The sequence below is a fragment of the Limanda limanda genome, chromosome 10, assembly GCF_963576545.1.
Source record: "Limanda limanda chromosome 10, fLimLim1.1, whole genome shotgun sequence".
In the NCBI taxonomy this organism is placed as follows: Eukaryota; Metazoa; Chordata; class Actinopteri; order Pleuronectiformes; family Pleuronectidae; genus Limanda; species Limanda limanda.
In genome coordinates, this window is record NC_083645.1 from 27,069,601 (window position 1) to 27,082,505 (window position 12,905).

A 12,905-nucleotide genomic window follows, 5' to 3' on the forward strand; every position below is an offset into this window, starting at 1 on the left:
TCATGTCCTGTTGGAATGGGCCTGTGGGGAGTGTTCCTGTGCAGTGCAGTCGAGAGGCCGTTCATTGTGTGTGTGTGTGTGTGTGTGTGTGTGTGTGTGTGTGTGTGTGTTTACGGTGAGGAGGGGGAGGAAGAGATGAAAAGAGAATGCATGAAATGGAGTGAAACAAAGACAAACACACAGGAAAGCAGAGGACGAGCGAGGGAGTGACAGATGGAGAGAAATTAGACGCCGGCGTCGGAGTGTAACCAGTTTTCCGATGAGCCATTGTTTGCCTCAACAACCCACATCCATTGTGTTCTCTCCGGTGAAGGTGAAGCAGGAAATGAAGCCGTCGCACGCCGCGGCTCGACCTCACCCGAGCAGGAAGTCACTTAGCGTGTAAACTGCAGGAGAAACACACGCTTCATACGTGAACTGTGACGGAGTGAAATCCAATTCCAGCCGCTGAGCAGAAGCAGTTTTATCTCCTGCTCAGATTCACCATCTTTAATTTGTTTTTTTTCATATCAGTCGGTATCTCTCCTTCTTCTTTCTGTTTTTTACTGCTCTCCATCCATCACCCTCTGTTATTCCTCTGTTCTGCTGTAATGACCCAAATTCTTCCTCTGGGATCAACACAGTTCACTTTATCTGCTGATCGGAGCCGAGCCGCTGAGAGAGGAGCAGCCTCTTCATGGAGGTTGGATTCAGAAAGAGAACGAGGCCACAGCTGTTGATGTATATCGCTAATTATGTTTTATCATTTATACAACGTGACACTGACAAACTGTCGCAGGATGAATATGAACATTTCCATCTCAGGATTGAAGGTTTTTCTTGCAGTTTTGCATTTTGTGAAACGGAAGAATTGTTTTTAATTTAACTGTTGCAGCAGAAAAGTCATTGAAACTGAAACTAAGCAGGAAGTGTCTCGATTTGTCTCGATCGCCCCCTGGTGGCTGTCTGCAGTATGGATGGTAAAACCTGTTTCCTCCATGTTAGCAGATTGGACGTTGACCAGGATGTAAAAATCAAAGAACACGTTAAATAAATGTTCCTCAATGATGGTTTCTATCGTTTCAGGTCGTTCTTCTCACTCTGATGTTTGTTCAACTGATCATGTTTCTTAAAAGTTTTAAACAATAATATTAATTAGTTATTTGATGATATAAAGACCTTGATACCAAAGCTCCACCTTCCTGACGGCTACAGATCAGAGTCTGGCTCCGAAGACACAAAATGTCCGAGATATTTTATCATTATTCCCACTTGTATCCCTGTCACAACTAACTCAGCCACTAGAGGTCACCAATCTTTAATCTCCGTAATAAACGACCACTGTGACTCTGTTTTTCTCAGAAAATAGGAAACTGCTGAGTCACTGCTGGCGATCAATCCCTTCAGCAGCTGTAATATACGGAGGAATTACGATCTAATGTCCCGTTGGATATTGACCGACGTGTTTGTTGATTTCCAACAATCAGCCGCCTCCAGGAAACAAACTAAAACAAGAAATACTTTTTATTATTAATATCTCTCTTCTCTAGTTTCTGTAACTTCCTCACGTCTGCCGAGAAATCTTCATAGAGACCGTTCATGTTTAAATCTGCCGTCTCTCTTTCTCCTTCTTCCTTCGCGCTGCAGATTCAAGCCACAAACAAGGCGGCTCTCTGGTCGTTCGCTCGCCCGACTCTCCGCTCGCCCGCCCGACTCTCCAGGGTGATAGATAGCTCTCTCTCTCTCTCGGCCTTTGTGCCTGGAAATTGCTTTGTTTTGTTAACTGTCGGCCTCAGTTCCAGCCCAGATAGCAGAGATAGTGCTCCTCCTTTCTTCACTTATCTGCAGAATATGTTTGAGACGCTGTTGAAATGAATTACAGTTGCAGAAGGCAGAAGGGGGGGGGGGGGGGGGGTCCCTGGTGTTTAAAGAGAGGAGTCGGAGAGGAAAGTGCATCTGTAAAGAAAACAAGCTGCATACATCAGGTGAAGGTGAGATTCTACGTGTGTCCTCTGAGGACAGATGAGGAGAATCAGAGCTTTTTCCTCTGTTTTATTCAAATATTCACGTTTCATTTTTCTGTGAGAAGCTTCTGGAGATGACGAGAGTCTGAAAACACAACTTCAAACTGACTTTTATTCAAATCTGACGCTCTTGTTTAATCAATCACTTGTTGGTGTGAGAAGATGATTACAGAGCATCCAGATCAGATCTCTCCCACAAAACAAACACAAAGCTGCAGATAAAAAACTGGACTGGAAATTGGTTTAAAACCTGCAGTGAATTGATAAATTGGGAGAAATATTCAATCTGAGGGAGTTTCACACAGGTCTGGCAGGTCTGTTTATTGGAGGGTTGTTATAGTTGTTTTCATGTACTTTTCTTAGAATCATTAAATATTAACACAGGTTTTATTCCAGCAGCTCCTGGAATTGATCTAAAAACAGACTCAATTGGTTATTTTTCTTTATCTTTGCAGCGCTTCACATTATTTACTAGAGCGTCTCTCAATAGAGCAAATACCTCCAGCAATCCTGAACATGTAACTAACCAACTAACTAACTAACCAACTAACCAACTAACCAACTAACCAACTAACCAACTAACTAACTAACTAACCAACTAACCAACTAATCAACTAACTAACTAACTAACAAAACCCTTTGGAGGAGGTAGAAGAAGAGATCCATGTTTACATAGAAACTCTGCATTTTCTAAATGGAAATGTTTTATGTTTTACTGTGATAAAGTCTTGACCTTTACAATCTCTCTCCGTTGACATGATTTCAAACTGCTTTGATTCACTGAATGAAATTATTAAAACCAGATTTTCCCTCTTTTCATTCTTCTCCTTCTATTGTTGTGTTGCTGAAATGGTTCATTTGAATTCTGACTTTTTCCAATGTCAGAATCACAGTTCAGCACCATGGACAGCGTCAGTCTCTGCAGAATTATAAAAATGAGAATTTGCTGCAAATATTTTTAAAAACAAATGAAAGAATAAAATCAAAGAACTGCAAACTGGTTCAGGATTTATAAAAAAATGTATATCACAGAACAATTTGAGATTTTAATTTTGGTCAGAATCACATAAATGGAGAAACTGCAGATTTCTCCAGGTGAGGCTTTGTAACAGAACTAGATAATCCTTATATATGATTATTTGATATGATCTGATCTTGGTGCATTGTACTGACAGGGGGGGGGGGTAGTGTTACCTGGATGAGCCAAGAATATATTTCCTTTCTTTGTTTTTGTGAAGCTCTGACATGTGTTGAATTTTCCATATCTATAACTCAACCACATCAATAATATGTGAGTGTGTGTGTCTGTGTGTGTGTGAGTGTGTGTGTCTTTGTGTGTGTGTGTGCCTTGAGGCTGAAGGCTGTTGTTCCAAACCTTACTGACAATAGAGACTGTGTGTGTGTGTGTGTGTGTGTGTGTGTGTGTGTGTGTGTGTGTGTGTGTGTGTGTGTGTGTGTGTGTGTGTGTGTGTGTGTGTGTGTTTTAACATACTGGCTTCCATCGTTCTCAGTGTTTCGTGAGACTGATGCTGCTGCTGGGAGGCTCGACTGTCAGAGCACATCGCCAGTGGAGGCTGTGATTATAGGTACACACACACACACACACACACACACACACACACACACACACACACACACACACACACACACACACGTCTGTGTCCAGCACTTAGCCAGGGGCTAGCATCTCAAACACACACACACACTCTTATGAAGCATCTGAAACTCTTGTTTATTTTCCTGTGTTTTTGTTGTTTGGATATGACCCCCCCCACACACACACACACACATACACACACACATTATACACTGCTGGGGTTCAGATGTGTTTGTATGTTTGTGTATCACCGTCCACTGTGTCATTTCAATATCTGAATCTGAGGGAAGATGAAGGACGTTTTGTGTGTTTCTTTATTTTTCATCAGTTAAATCTAAGTGATCTTCCTATAGCGTTTTGTTGTGTGTGTATTTGCTGCACCTTGTGATGTGTTGTGTAGTTATCAGTGTGTTTCTTTGCACGTTTGCTACACACTGATCTGACACAACATTAAAACAAACAGGTGGTTTTAATGTTGTGTTTTCTGTTGTTAATCCATGAAGAAGTTTCCTCTCTGAAATCCTTGACATCAGCTCAGTGAGTTTTTAAAAGGAAAAACTTGATGAAAGTTTCCATTAATCAACTAAAGAAAGTTAAAACATTTCAGTTTTGGTTTAGCCCACCACACACACAGAAGATTTTCTGGTCCACGCCCCCCCGCCGCTCAGACGCAGCACGAACCCAGAATCTCCTGCTGAGCCGAGGGAGCAGAGAGAAAAGCCAACAGGCAATTACTGTGACCCGGAAATCTAAAGAGACAGAAACGCTGCATCTTTTCATCCAAATCTTCTTTCTTCTCTTCTTCTAAAAACAGGCACCAACCAACTGTAACGTTTCCATAAAGAGTAACTGAGTCACAAATACTGGATTTTACTGGAAGTTATTTCTCCGTCAGATGCGACTCAGACTAATTCCTTCTGCGCCGTGATTCTGACACGACAACAGGAACCAGCTGAGCTGCTCTGATCCGTCCTCTGCCCTCGACGTCTTCTGCCTGAGTTCCTCGATCTGTGTGTTCACTTGATTGAACGTGTCTTTAGTGCTTTCCATGTTTTTTCCTTCCTCCACATGACTGCACCGGGCAGATGCTAACATCTAGGGCGCACGCCACCCAGGGGAGCGCCCATGAAGACTTTCTGTGATGTCACATCCTCGTTTGTCCTCGGTTGACGAGTGCAGACGCCGGACGGTGATCACATGCATGTAAACAATATAATCATAATCACCTAATCTCAACATGTCAGGAAACAGCCTTCACCAAGTGAATCACAGATCCTGTGAACCGACGTTTTCCAGGATTTTATATCGTTTACTTTTCTCCACAGGACATTAAAGACAAATCATTGTGGACTGAGAGATGTATTTTATTCCTTAATTTGTATTTCTCAACAAGTCCTCCTTCCTAAATGACCATATACAGGCATATTTCCTGTCCCTGAATGCACCAGTCAGGTGAAGGGGAGCTGCAACACTCCCTACTGGTGAGGAGTGTAACTGCAGGAGAAAACAGTGGTTTGAAATGTGATGTGAATAAAATAATAATATTCATACATTTTATTCCAGACACCTTGTAATAGATCATGTGATAATCAACATAAATAAAACAAAACAAAAGTTAAAATCAGGTAAAGAGGCGCAGACACTTGTGGTCGAATGACTCAGCAGCACTGACTCCGACTGACGTTCTTCTTCTCTGGTGACAGCAGCAGATTAAATACCAACTTATTGAAGGATATCTTCTAAAAGGGATATTCTATGGCTCCACAGTGTTTAATTTAATGCTCATAGAAGCACATCCCTGCTCTGTAGTAGACAGAGGAGCCGTCTGACCTCTGACCTCAGGGCTTTTCTTTATTTTGCTCTATTTCTTTTATTTGTCGGAGCAGCGCACAATAAATAACACAAGCATGTTCCAGTGTTGGTCACATAGAGATTCTCCCTCAGGTCAGGACATTAAAAACAAAGAGAATAGAGGAAAATGACAAATTCTTAATGAAGCCAAATTAAAAGCAATGGAGATCTTCAAAAAGTAATAGAATCTTACTGAAAAATGCATTCATTAACTCTATTCTACAATGAATTAATATCAAGGGTAGAAATGTGCAGCTGTAGATTAAACACTGATCTGTGGATCGTTCATCGTGAGAACTGGACGTTCACTTATTCATCCGTTCATCCACTCATTCATTCATGTATGTTTCTCCTCAGGTCACTTCATTCTCTAATGTTCAGGGACCTGGAAACTTGACCCAAAGAGCCGGTCTAGACACAACCTCCTCTCTGCTGCTCTGATAGCTGAATGGTCACCGCTGCTGCTGAAGTGATCACTCGCTGACGAGCTCTGAACCGGATCCTCACGCAGCTCGGAGCTTCTGGGAGGTCCAGGCTGCGTTTGTGCTAAAGATGAGAAAAGGTTCCGGGTCGGGAGCTTTCAGGTGATGTAACATCCCCCGGGCGGCCATGTTGTGGGTCATCAGCTGTTTGTTCACTGAGGCTCTGACGTTTTCTCCTCAGCACAGAAACGTTTCATATCTGAGCTGCTTCAATGTTCAACAGATACATTCACAGAAATCAAACCACATCTTTAATTAATTCATTAAGTTCAACACGAATACACAAACACAGATACACATTTAACTGAGCTGAGTTTATTTCATCTCCCTGAGAAGGATGGAATGACTAGTTGTGTTTATGCACACACACATTAATATTATGTAGGTCCAGCAGCAGGTTCCTATTCGTTCAGTGACTGCAGGTCAGGTTCAGAGTTTCAGAGAGAAAACCAAACCCTCAGGTTCAGAACACACACAGTGATATGAAGCAGGAAAAACCCTGTAGGTGTTTGTTTGTGTTCATATCCCGACACAAACCTGAAATTATATCAAATTACGCATTTAAATTGTCTGGGTATGTCTACAAAAACTAGGACATACTGTACATGTGTGTGTGTGTGTGTGTGTGTGTGTGTGTGTGTGTGTGTGTGTGTGTGTGTCCCAGCTACCTGTGTTCATGAGCATGGAAAGCAGCCGGCGCAGAGGGACGACCTCCACGGATCCATCCATGCATGAACAATAATGATTGGACTAATGTTTTCATATTTATTTTTTCTGCTCTGTCAACAAACAACAGAATAATGTTGTGTGTGTGTGTGTGTGGAGGGGGGGGTTACACATACTCAGTTCATATCTGAAAACCAGAACCCCTGTGAGATGTATTTTTGGATGCAGATGATATCTCAACCTGTCTCTGGGATGATTTATGATTTGTCCCTCAAAAGAAAATAGATAACAAACATCTTTCCATCTTTACGGATGATGAACAATTCACTGGTAACCAGTGAGTTCCTTCATGCAGAAAACGTTAAAACCACAAATATGTGTGTGTCCAGTTATGCGACCCCCCCCTCTTCCACACACACAATGAGGCCTAATACAAACTATATCAAATCCAAATATGCCCTGAAGCATGAGAAATGGGAATGTATTGCCAGCGTTGCCTTGGGCATAACCTCAAGGTTTCCCAGAACTCAATCAGCCGGATGGATCGGGCCCAGCGAGCGGACAGCACAGTTTATAATAAATTAAATATATACAGTAATATATACAGTCATCAGCCGGCTGCTGAGGCCACGCCCACACATTTTAATTATCAGAAGAATCAGAATCTCACACAGCACTTTGATGATAGAACACGGCAGACGACTGTACAGCACGTGCACTTTGTATTTGTTTGTTGTTCACGTGCATGAGTGCGTCTGTGTTGTTTTGCTGTTTAATATAAATACAGAAACAATCAGGCACGAGATTTTATAAATTTCCTGCAGGCAAAGCACTCGCTGCCAGAGATGACTCAGCAATTATATCCATAAAAGCCTCATTCAAATTTGAAAGTGTTCACTTTGAAATACTGAGCATCATCGTTTCAGTCACAAGCCGAAACAATAACGTTGACGGATCACGGCTTTTTGTTTTGGTTGTTTATCTGATGGAGATGGAGCGAGTGTTCGGTTTCCCTCTGGAGGTTTAATGTAATTATTTGACTTATGTTAAAGGAAACGTATTTCATCATCAGCACATAAGGATTGAAACTCTTGTGCCTGCAGCGTTTGCATGAAGGTCGTTCTTCTCCTCAGGCACAATTGTCTTTTGTGTTGATTTATTTTTAAATATATTGCTGGTTCCTGCACCTGAAACAGTGAGAAACACATGAGTATGAAAGAAAAGAGCCACATGCATGATTCAAATATTCAAATATTAAGTGATGCTTGTGTATTACATCTGTTTACAAATCCTCAGATTCATGAAGATGATAATTCTCTGTTTTTGTTGGAGATGCTTTTAAAAAGTTGACTCGACCGTCAAGATCGTTTTTGGAGGTCGGACTTTGTGATCCTGTTAAATTTTAATGTTTCTCATATTGTCTTCCTCCCACGGATATGAACGAGTGGAGTGAGCGCTTGTACTGTGAGTGTGTGTGTGTGTGTGTGTGTGTGTGTGTGTGTGTGTGTGTGTGTGTGTGTGTGTGTGTGTGTGTGTGTGTGTGTGTGTGTGTGTGTGTGTAGGGGTGTGTGTGTGTGTGTGTGTTTAAGTATGCTAAGTAGGGACTGACTCAGAAAATCATACGAGTTGAGAGAGACATAAAGAGAAGGGAACTAATTTAGTGTGTGTGTGTTTGTGTGTGTGTTAGTGTTTCTCTCTGTGTGTGTGTGTGTGTGTGTGTGTGTTAGAGAGAGTGAGAGAGGAGTCAGAGAGCGAGTGACCGTATGAGACCGAGCATCAGAGTGACAATAGCATTTGACAGTTTAGCCCCATGGTGTTTGAATATAATGGCCTGTGTGTGTCGCCGGCTGCCGGCTCAGTGTCTCACCTTCTGCTCTCACACACACCGACGGGGGGGCCGTTCTCATCCGGGGCCGGTGCAGAGCCACGGAGTCAAGGGCGAACATGCTCCTGCAGCGGAGGGAAAGAGAGTTCATCTGGAAAAAGCCAGGGAGGAGGAGACTCTGGTCACAGCCGAGTGCATTTAATGAGTATTTATGCCATTTAATGGAATGCAGAGTGTGAAATGAATGCAGGGCGGGGGGGCAGCTGGTTAGCTTGGGCTAGCTGGTGTGAACGCATCAAACTGGGTTGACACCTAAACTGGAGCGGGGTGGAGAGAGAGAGAGAGAGAGAGAGAGAGAGAGAGAGAGAGAGAGGGAGAGAGAGAGAGAGAAGAGAGAGGGAGAGGGAGAGGGAGAGAGAGAGAGAGAGAGAGAGAGAGAGAGAGAGAGAGAGAGAGAGAGAGAGAGAGAGAGAGAGAGAGAGAGAGAGAGAGAGCGAGAGAGAGAGGGAGAGGGAGAGAGAGAGAGAGAGAGAGAGAGAGAGAGAGAGAGAGAGAGAGAGAGAGAGAGGGAGAGAGGGAGAGAGAGAGAGAGAGAGAGAGCGAGAGAGAGGGAGAGAGAGAGAGAGAGAGAGAGAGAGAGAGAGGGAGAGAGGGAGAGAGAGAGAGAGAGAGAGAGGGAGAGAGAGAGAGAGAGCGAGAGAGAGAGGGGGAGAGAGAGAGAGAGGGAGAGAGAGAGAGAGAGAGAGAGAGAGAGAGAGAGAGAGAGAGAGAGAGAGAGAGAGAGAGAGAGTGAGAGAGGATTCCCAGAATAAATTGCATCTCAGTGGAAACTTAATAATTGAGTTTATTCTTAAAGGTGCCGGGAACTGACTGGATGTGATAAGCATGAAATAAGAAGGAGAGAATAATGAAACCCAGAATAACCTTTATGAAACATGAAAGAAGGGCAGAGGAGGGTTATGGTTTTCTGATGGCGTCCCACAGGGTCAACTCTTGATGCCCTCCATATTTCCATACTCCCATTATTAGCTGTCACATACCGATGCTATGCAGACGATACTCCGTTGTACCTCTAGATTTACCAAATCAGTTTTCCTTTTAGTTATCATAGAAAAACTTCATATGTTGAGGAGTGAAAGTCCAAATCCTTTCCTGGTGGCGTCCCACAGGGCGGAAGTCTTGGTCCCTTCTTTTTCTCACACTCACACGTTCCTACACTTTATTCCATATCCTACGTTGTGTATACAATACAATACTTGTGTCTTTGCATTTAACAACCAGTTATCAGTTTAGCTGTAATTCAAAACTACATACTACATAAATATCTCGTCAATTACAGAACTTTTTACCTAACACAGCATGAAGCTATCAAAGCTCAGATTAGCACTGTCTCCGTCTCATGTGCTTTGTTAAGGTTGTTGTTCGTTAGGTTGCAGGTTGTTAAATTTAACATAAACATACTAATCAAACCTCATCCTTACACTTAAATCGTCTTTTCTACCAATCACATCTTTTTTGACTCGTTTACATTTCTTTTTGAATCCGTTTCCCAGTCACATACAAAGACAAGAACGTGGCCCACAGTTTTGTTTTGTTCTTCAATGCATCAGGGAGATTATAAGGAATCCACTCAGTATTATTTTAGAAGGAGAGTGTTGAACACGTGTGAGTGTTTTGTCATCACATCTTCTCGCTGGTTTCCACCTGACAGCTGTAAGACAGGTGGCCTGACGTGCAGGTTTCTCTAATGGGCTTTTGAAACTCTGCCCAGCGGTAGTTGCAGAGCGGTTTGACACCTGAGCACCATTACCGAGTCAGAGCTGGTGTTTCTCAGCTGTCGGTTTCCTCTGTTTACTTTCCTCCAGACAACAGACGCTAAAGTTGGTGAACACGTCTCCGCAGCAGGAACGAATCTCAAACATCAGACTGAAACAGCATCTGACACGGACCAGGCTCTGTTTTATCTGAGTTTTACTTTTCTCTTTCGTTCTCAAGTTTTCTGTTTTCTAAGAAACAAGGAAATTACTGCAAATAACAATAAATCCTCCATCCATCCGTTATCTATTCCACTCATTCTTTGGGTTGCTGATGGGGAACTGGAGCTGATCCCACCTGACATGTGGTGAGTAGTGGGCTTCACCCTGAAGTGGTCACCAGCGAATCACATGACCAATATACAGAGAAACACAAACATTCTTATGATTGATTTGAAGTCTCTGATTAACCTTATTCAAATCTGCAAGTCGTTGGACTGTGGGTTGAAGAGGAGACAGAACACCTGCTGCCGAACCGGGATTCAAACCACCAACTTCTAACTCTTCTAACTCCTGAACTCTATCCGCCCAACAAATACATATTTATAACAGCAAAACTGAGCAGTTTTAAATGTCAAAGCTATTATGGTTGTGTAATTTCTTGTGTTTTTGCACGTCTGACAAACACATCTAATAAAGTGAGATTTTATGGAGACTAATTTCCCGAGCAGTGTGAGAAGCTGCTCTGCTGCTGTGACGTGAACGATTCCTCTGAGGGAGCCATCGTTCATCACGAGCGTCGTTTTCCAGCTGTAACACCGAACATCTGGATATGCAAATCACCGAGTGGAGCGCCGACGTTAAGTGAAGAAGCAGCGTGAACAGAACAAGTCATCCAGCCTCCGTCATGTTTCTCTTATTGGTTGTTAAATGCACAGTTCACGGTTTGTGTATCAGGGTGACACACATGCAGCTGTAACACACACACACACACTGAACTCTCTCACACACACACACACACACTCACACACACACTGAACATGTGATAGTCATGTATTTCCAAAATAGACCTTTAACGAACTTGTTATGCTTCATTTGGCAGAGAATCTAATTGGATGTTAAAGGGTTTATTCTGCTGACTGACTGGTTCAAACTAATGTTCAGATCCTTTATCACATCTTCTACTTTTCATCAGTTAGTGAAAAAACAAGTGGAAATGTTTCTCAGCTTCACAATGTAGTTTATTACACTTGATTTTAAACCATAGGATTTCCACTTTTACAGATTCTGATGAAACGGTGATTTTCTCCTTTTATAAAAGAACATGTTTTACACAGCAGCGTTTGTCTGTGTTTGTGTGTGTGTGTGTGTGTGTGTGTGTGTGTGTGTGTGTGTGTGTGTATGTGTAGGTGTGTGTTTGTGCGTGTGTGTGTAGGTGTAGGTGTGTGTGTGTGTGTGTGCTGTCCCTCGATCTTAGAGCAGCTTCTCTCTGTCATGTGTCACTGTGGAAAATTGCTTAATCTTTACGAAAATATTTTTCCTTTATGTTTTATAGATGTTATTGCTTTCCTCTCTTTCTGCAATTCACACTCAGCTCTAAACTTTAACTCTTTACAGATTCTAAACCTTTGCTTCTCAAGCACTCACACATATAATCATCTAAAAAACACTTTTTCTCATCTTCTTCTTTCCCAATTTTCCACCTGCCAACAAATTCTGAAACCAACAACGTGTTGTTCTTCATGGGGGGATTCTTGAGCTTGGCATGAGTCAGGACTTAAGTGATGATAAAGAAACAGATTGATTTTCCTAGTCCATTTTGTTCTCTTGTCTTTTCTTCTTGCAAAAACTGTATTTTTCTTTTGGTTCACACACCGTGAGCAACACACACACACACACACACACACACACACACAAACAGATGCTTATACATATGTCGTCACAAAAGCACGTACCACACTAACGCTCCTACACACCTACCAGCTCATCTGTTAAATCCCATCCTCAGTGAGTCCAGCTGGTCGCCCCCCCCCCCCACTCACTGCACAGCAGCAACCACCGGCTGTCAATCATATCTGGAACCCTGCAGACATTATCTCCCATCTTCTCCAGACGCCCTGACTTTAACAGGCTGGAACAGACGAGCCGGGGGAAAAGAGAGAGAGAGAAGGAGAGAAAGAACCTTATGATCATATCATCAGGGCCTGTCAATCAGGCTTCATGCTCTGGTTTCACTCTGCAGAGATTGACTGGGAGGTCGCAGGTTCAACTGCTTCAACCTGCACCTCCTGCACGTCAGTACATGAGTCGTGCAGCCGGACGCCTGCGAGCCACAGAGACTCGTCCAGTCAAACCAAGAACTACTAAATAAACCGTCTTTCTATAGTCACATGTAAGGCAGGGACTAGTTCAATTTAGAAAACTCATGAAGGAACCAGAGGAAAACAAAATCTGAAAGAACTCGACACGTCCACTTGTTTGGAAGAAGATGTTCTCTATCGCCATCCATCAGGACTTTTCAGGGCGGAGCATCATGACTGACAGAAGAAACTGACTTGTGATTGGTTGAGTGTGTCACACTCTGGCTCTTAATGACGACATTATTGAAAGATGGCATCGTGTTCCGAGAGGAGTCGGTTGAATAAAGACAGACTCAATGTCGTATATTCGTTAGAGAAGATCATTTTGCTATGTGTTCAAAACATAATGACAGGCTTACGTTTATGA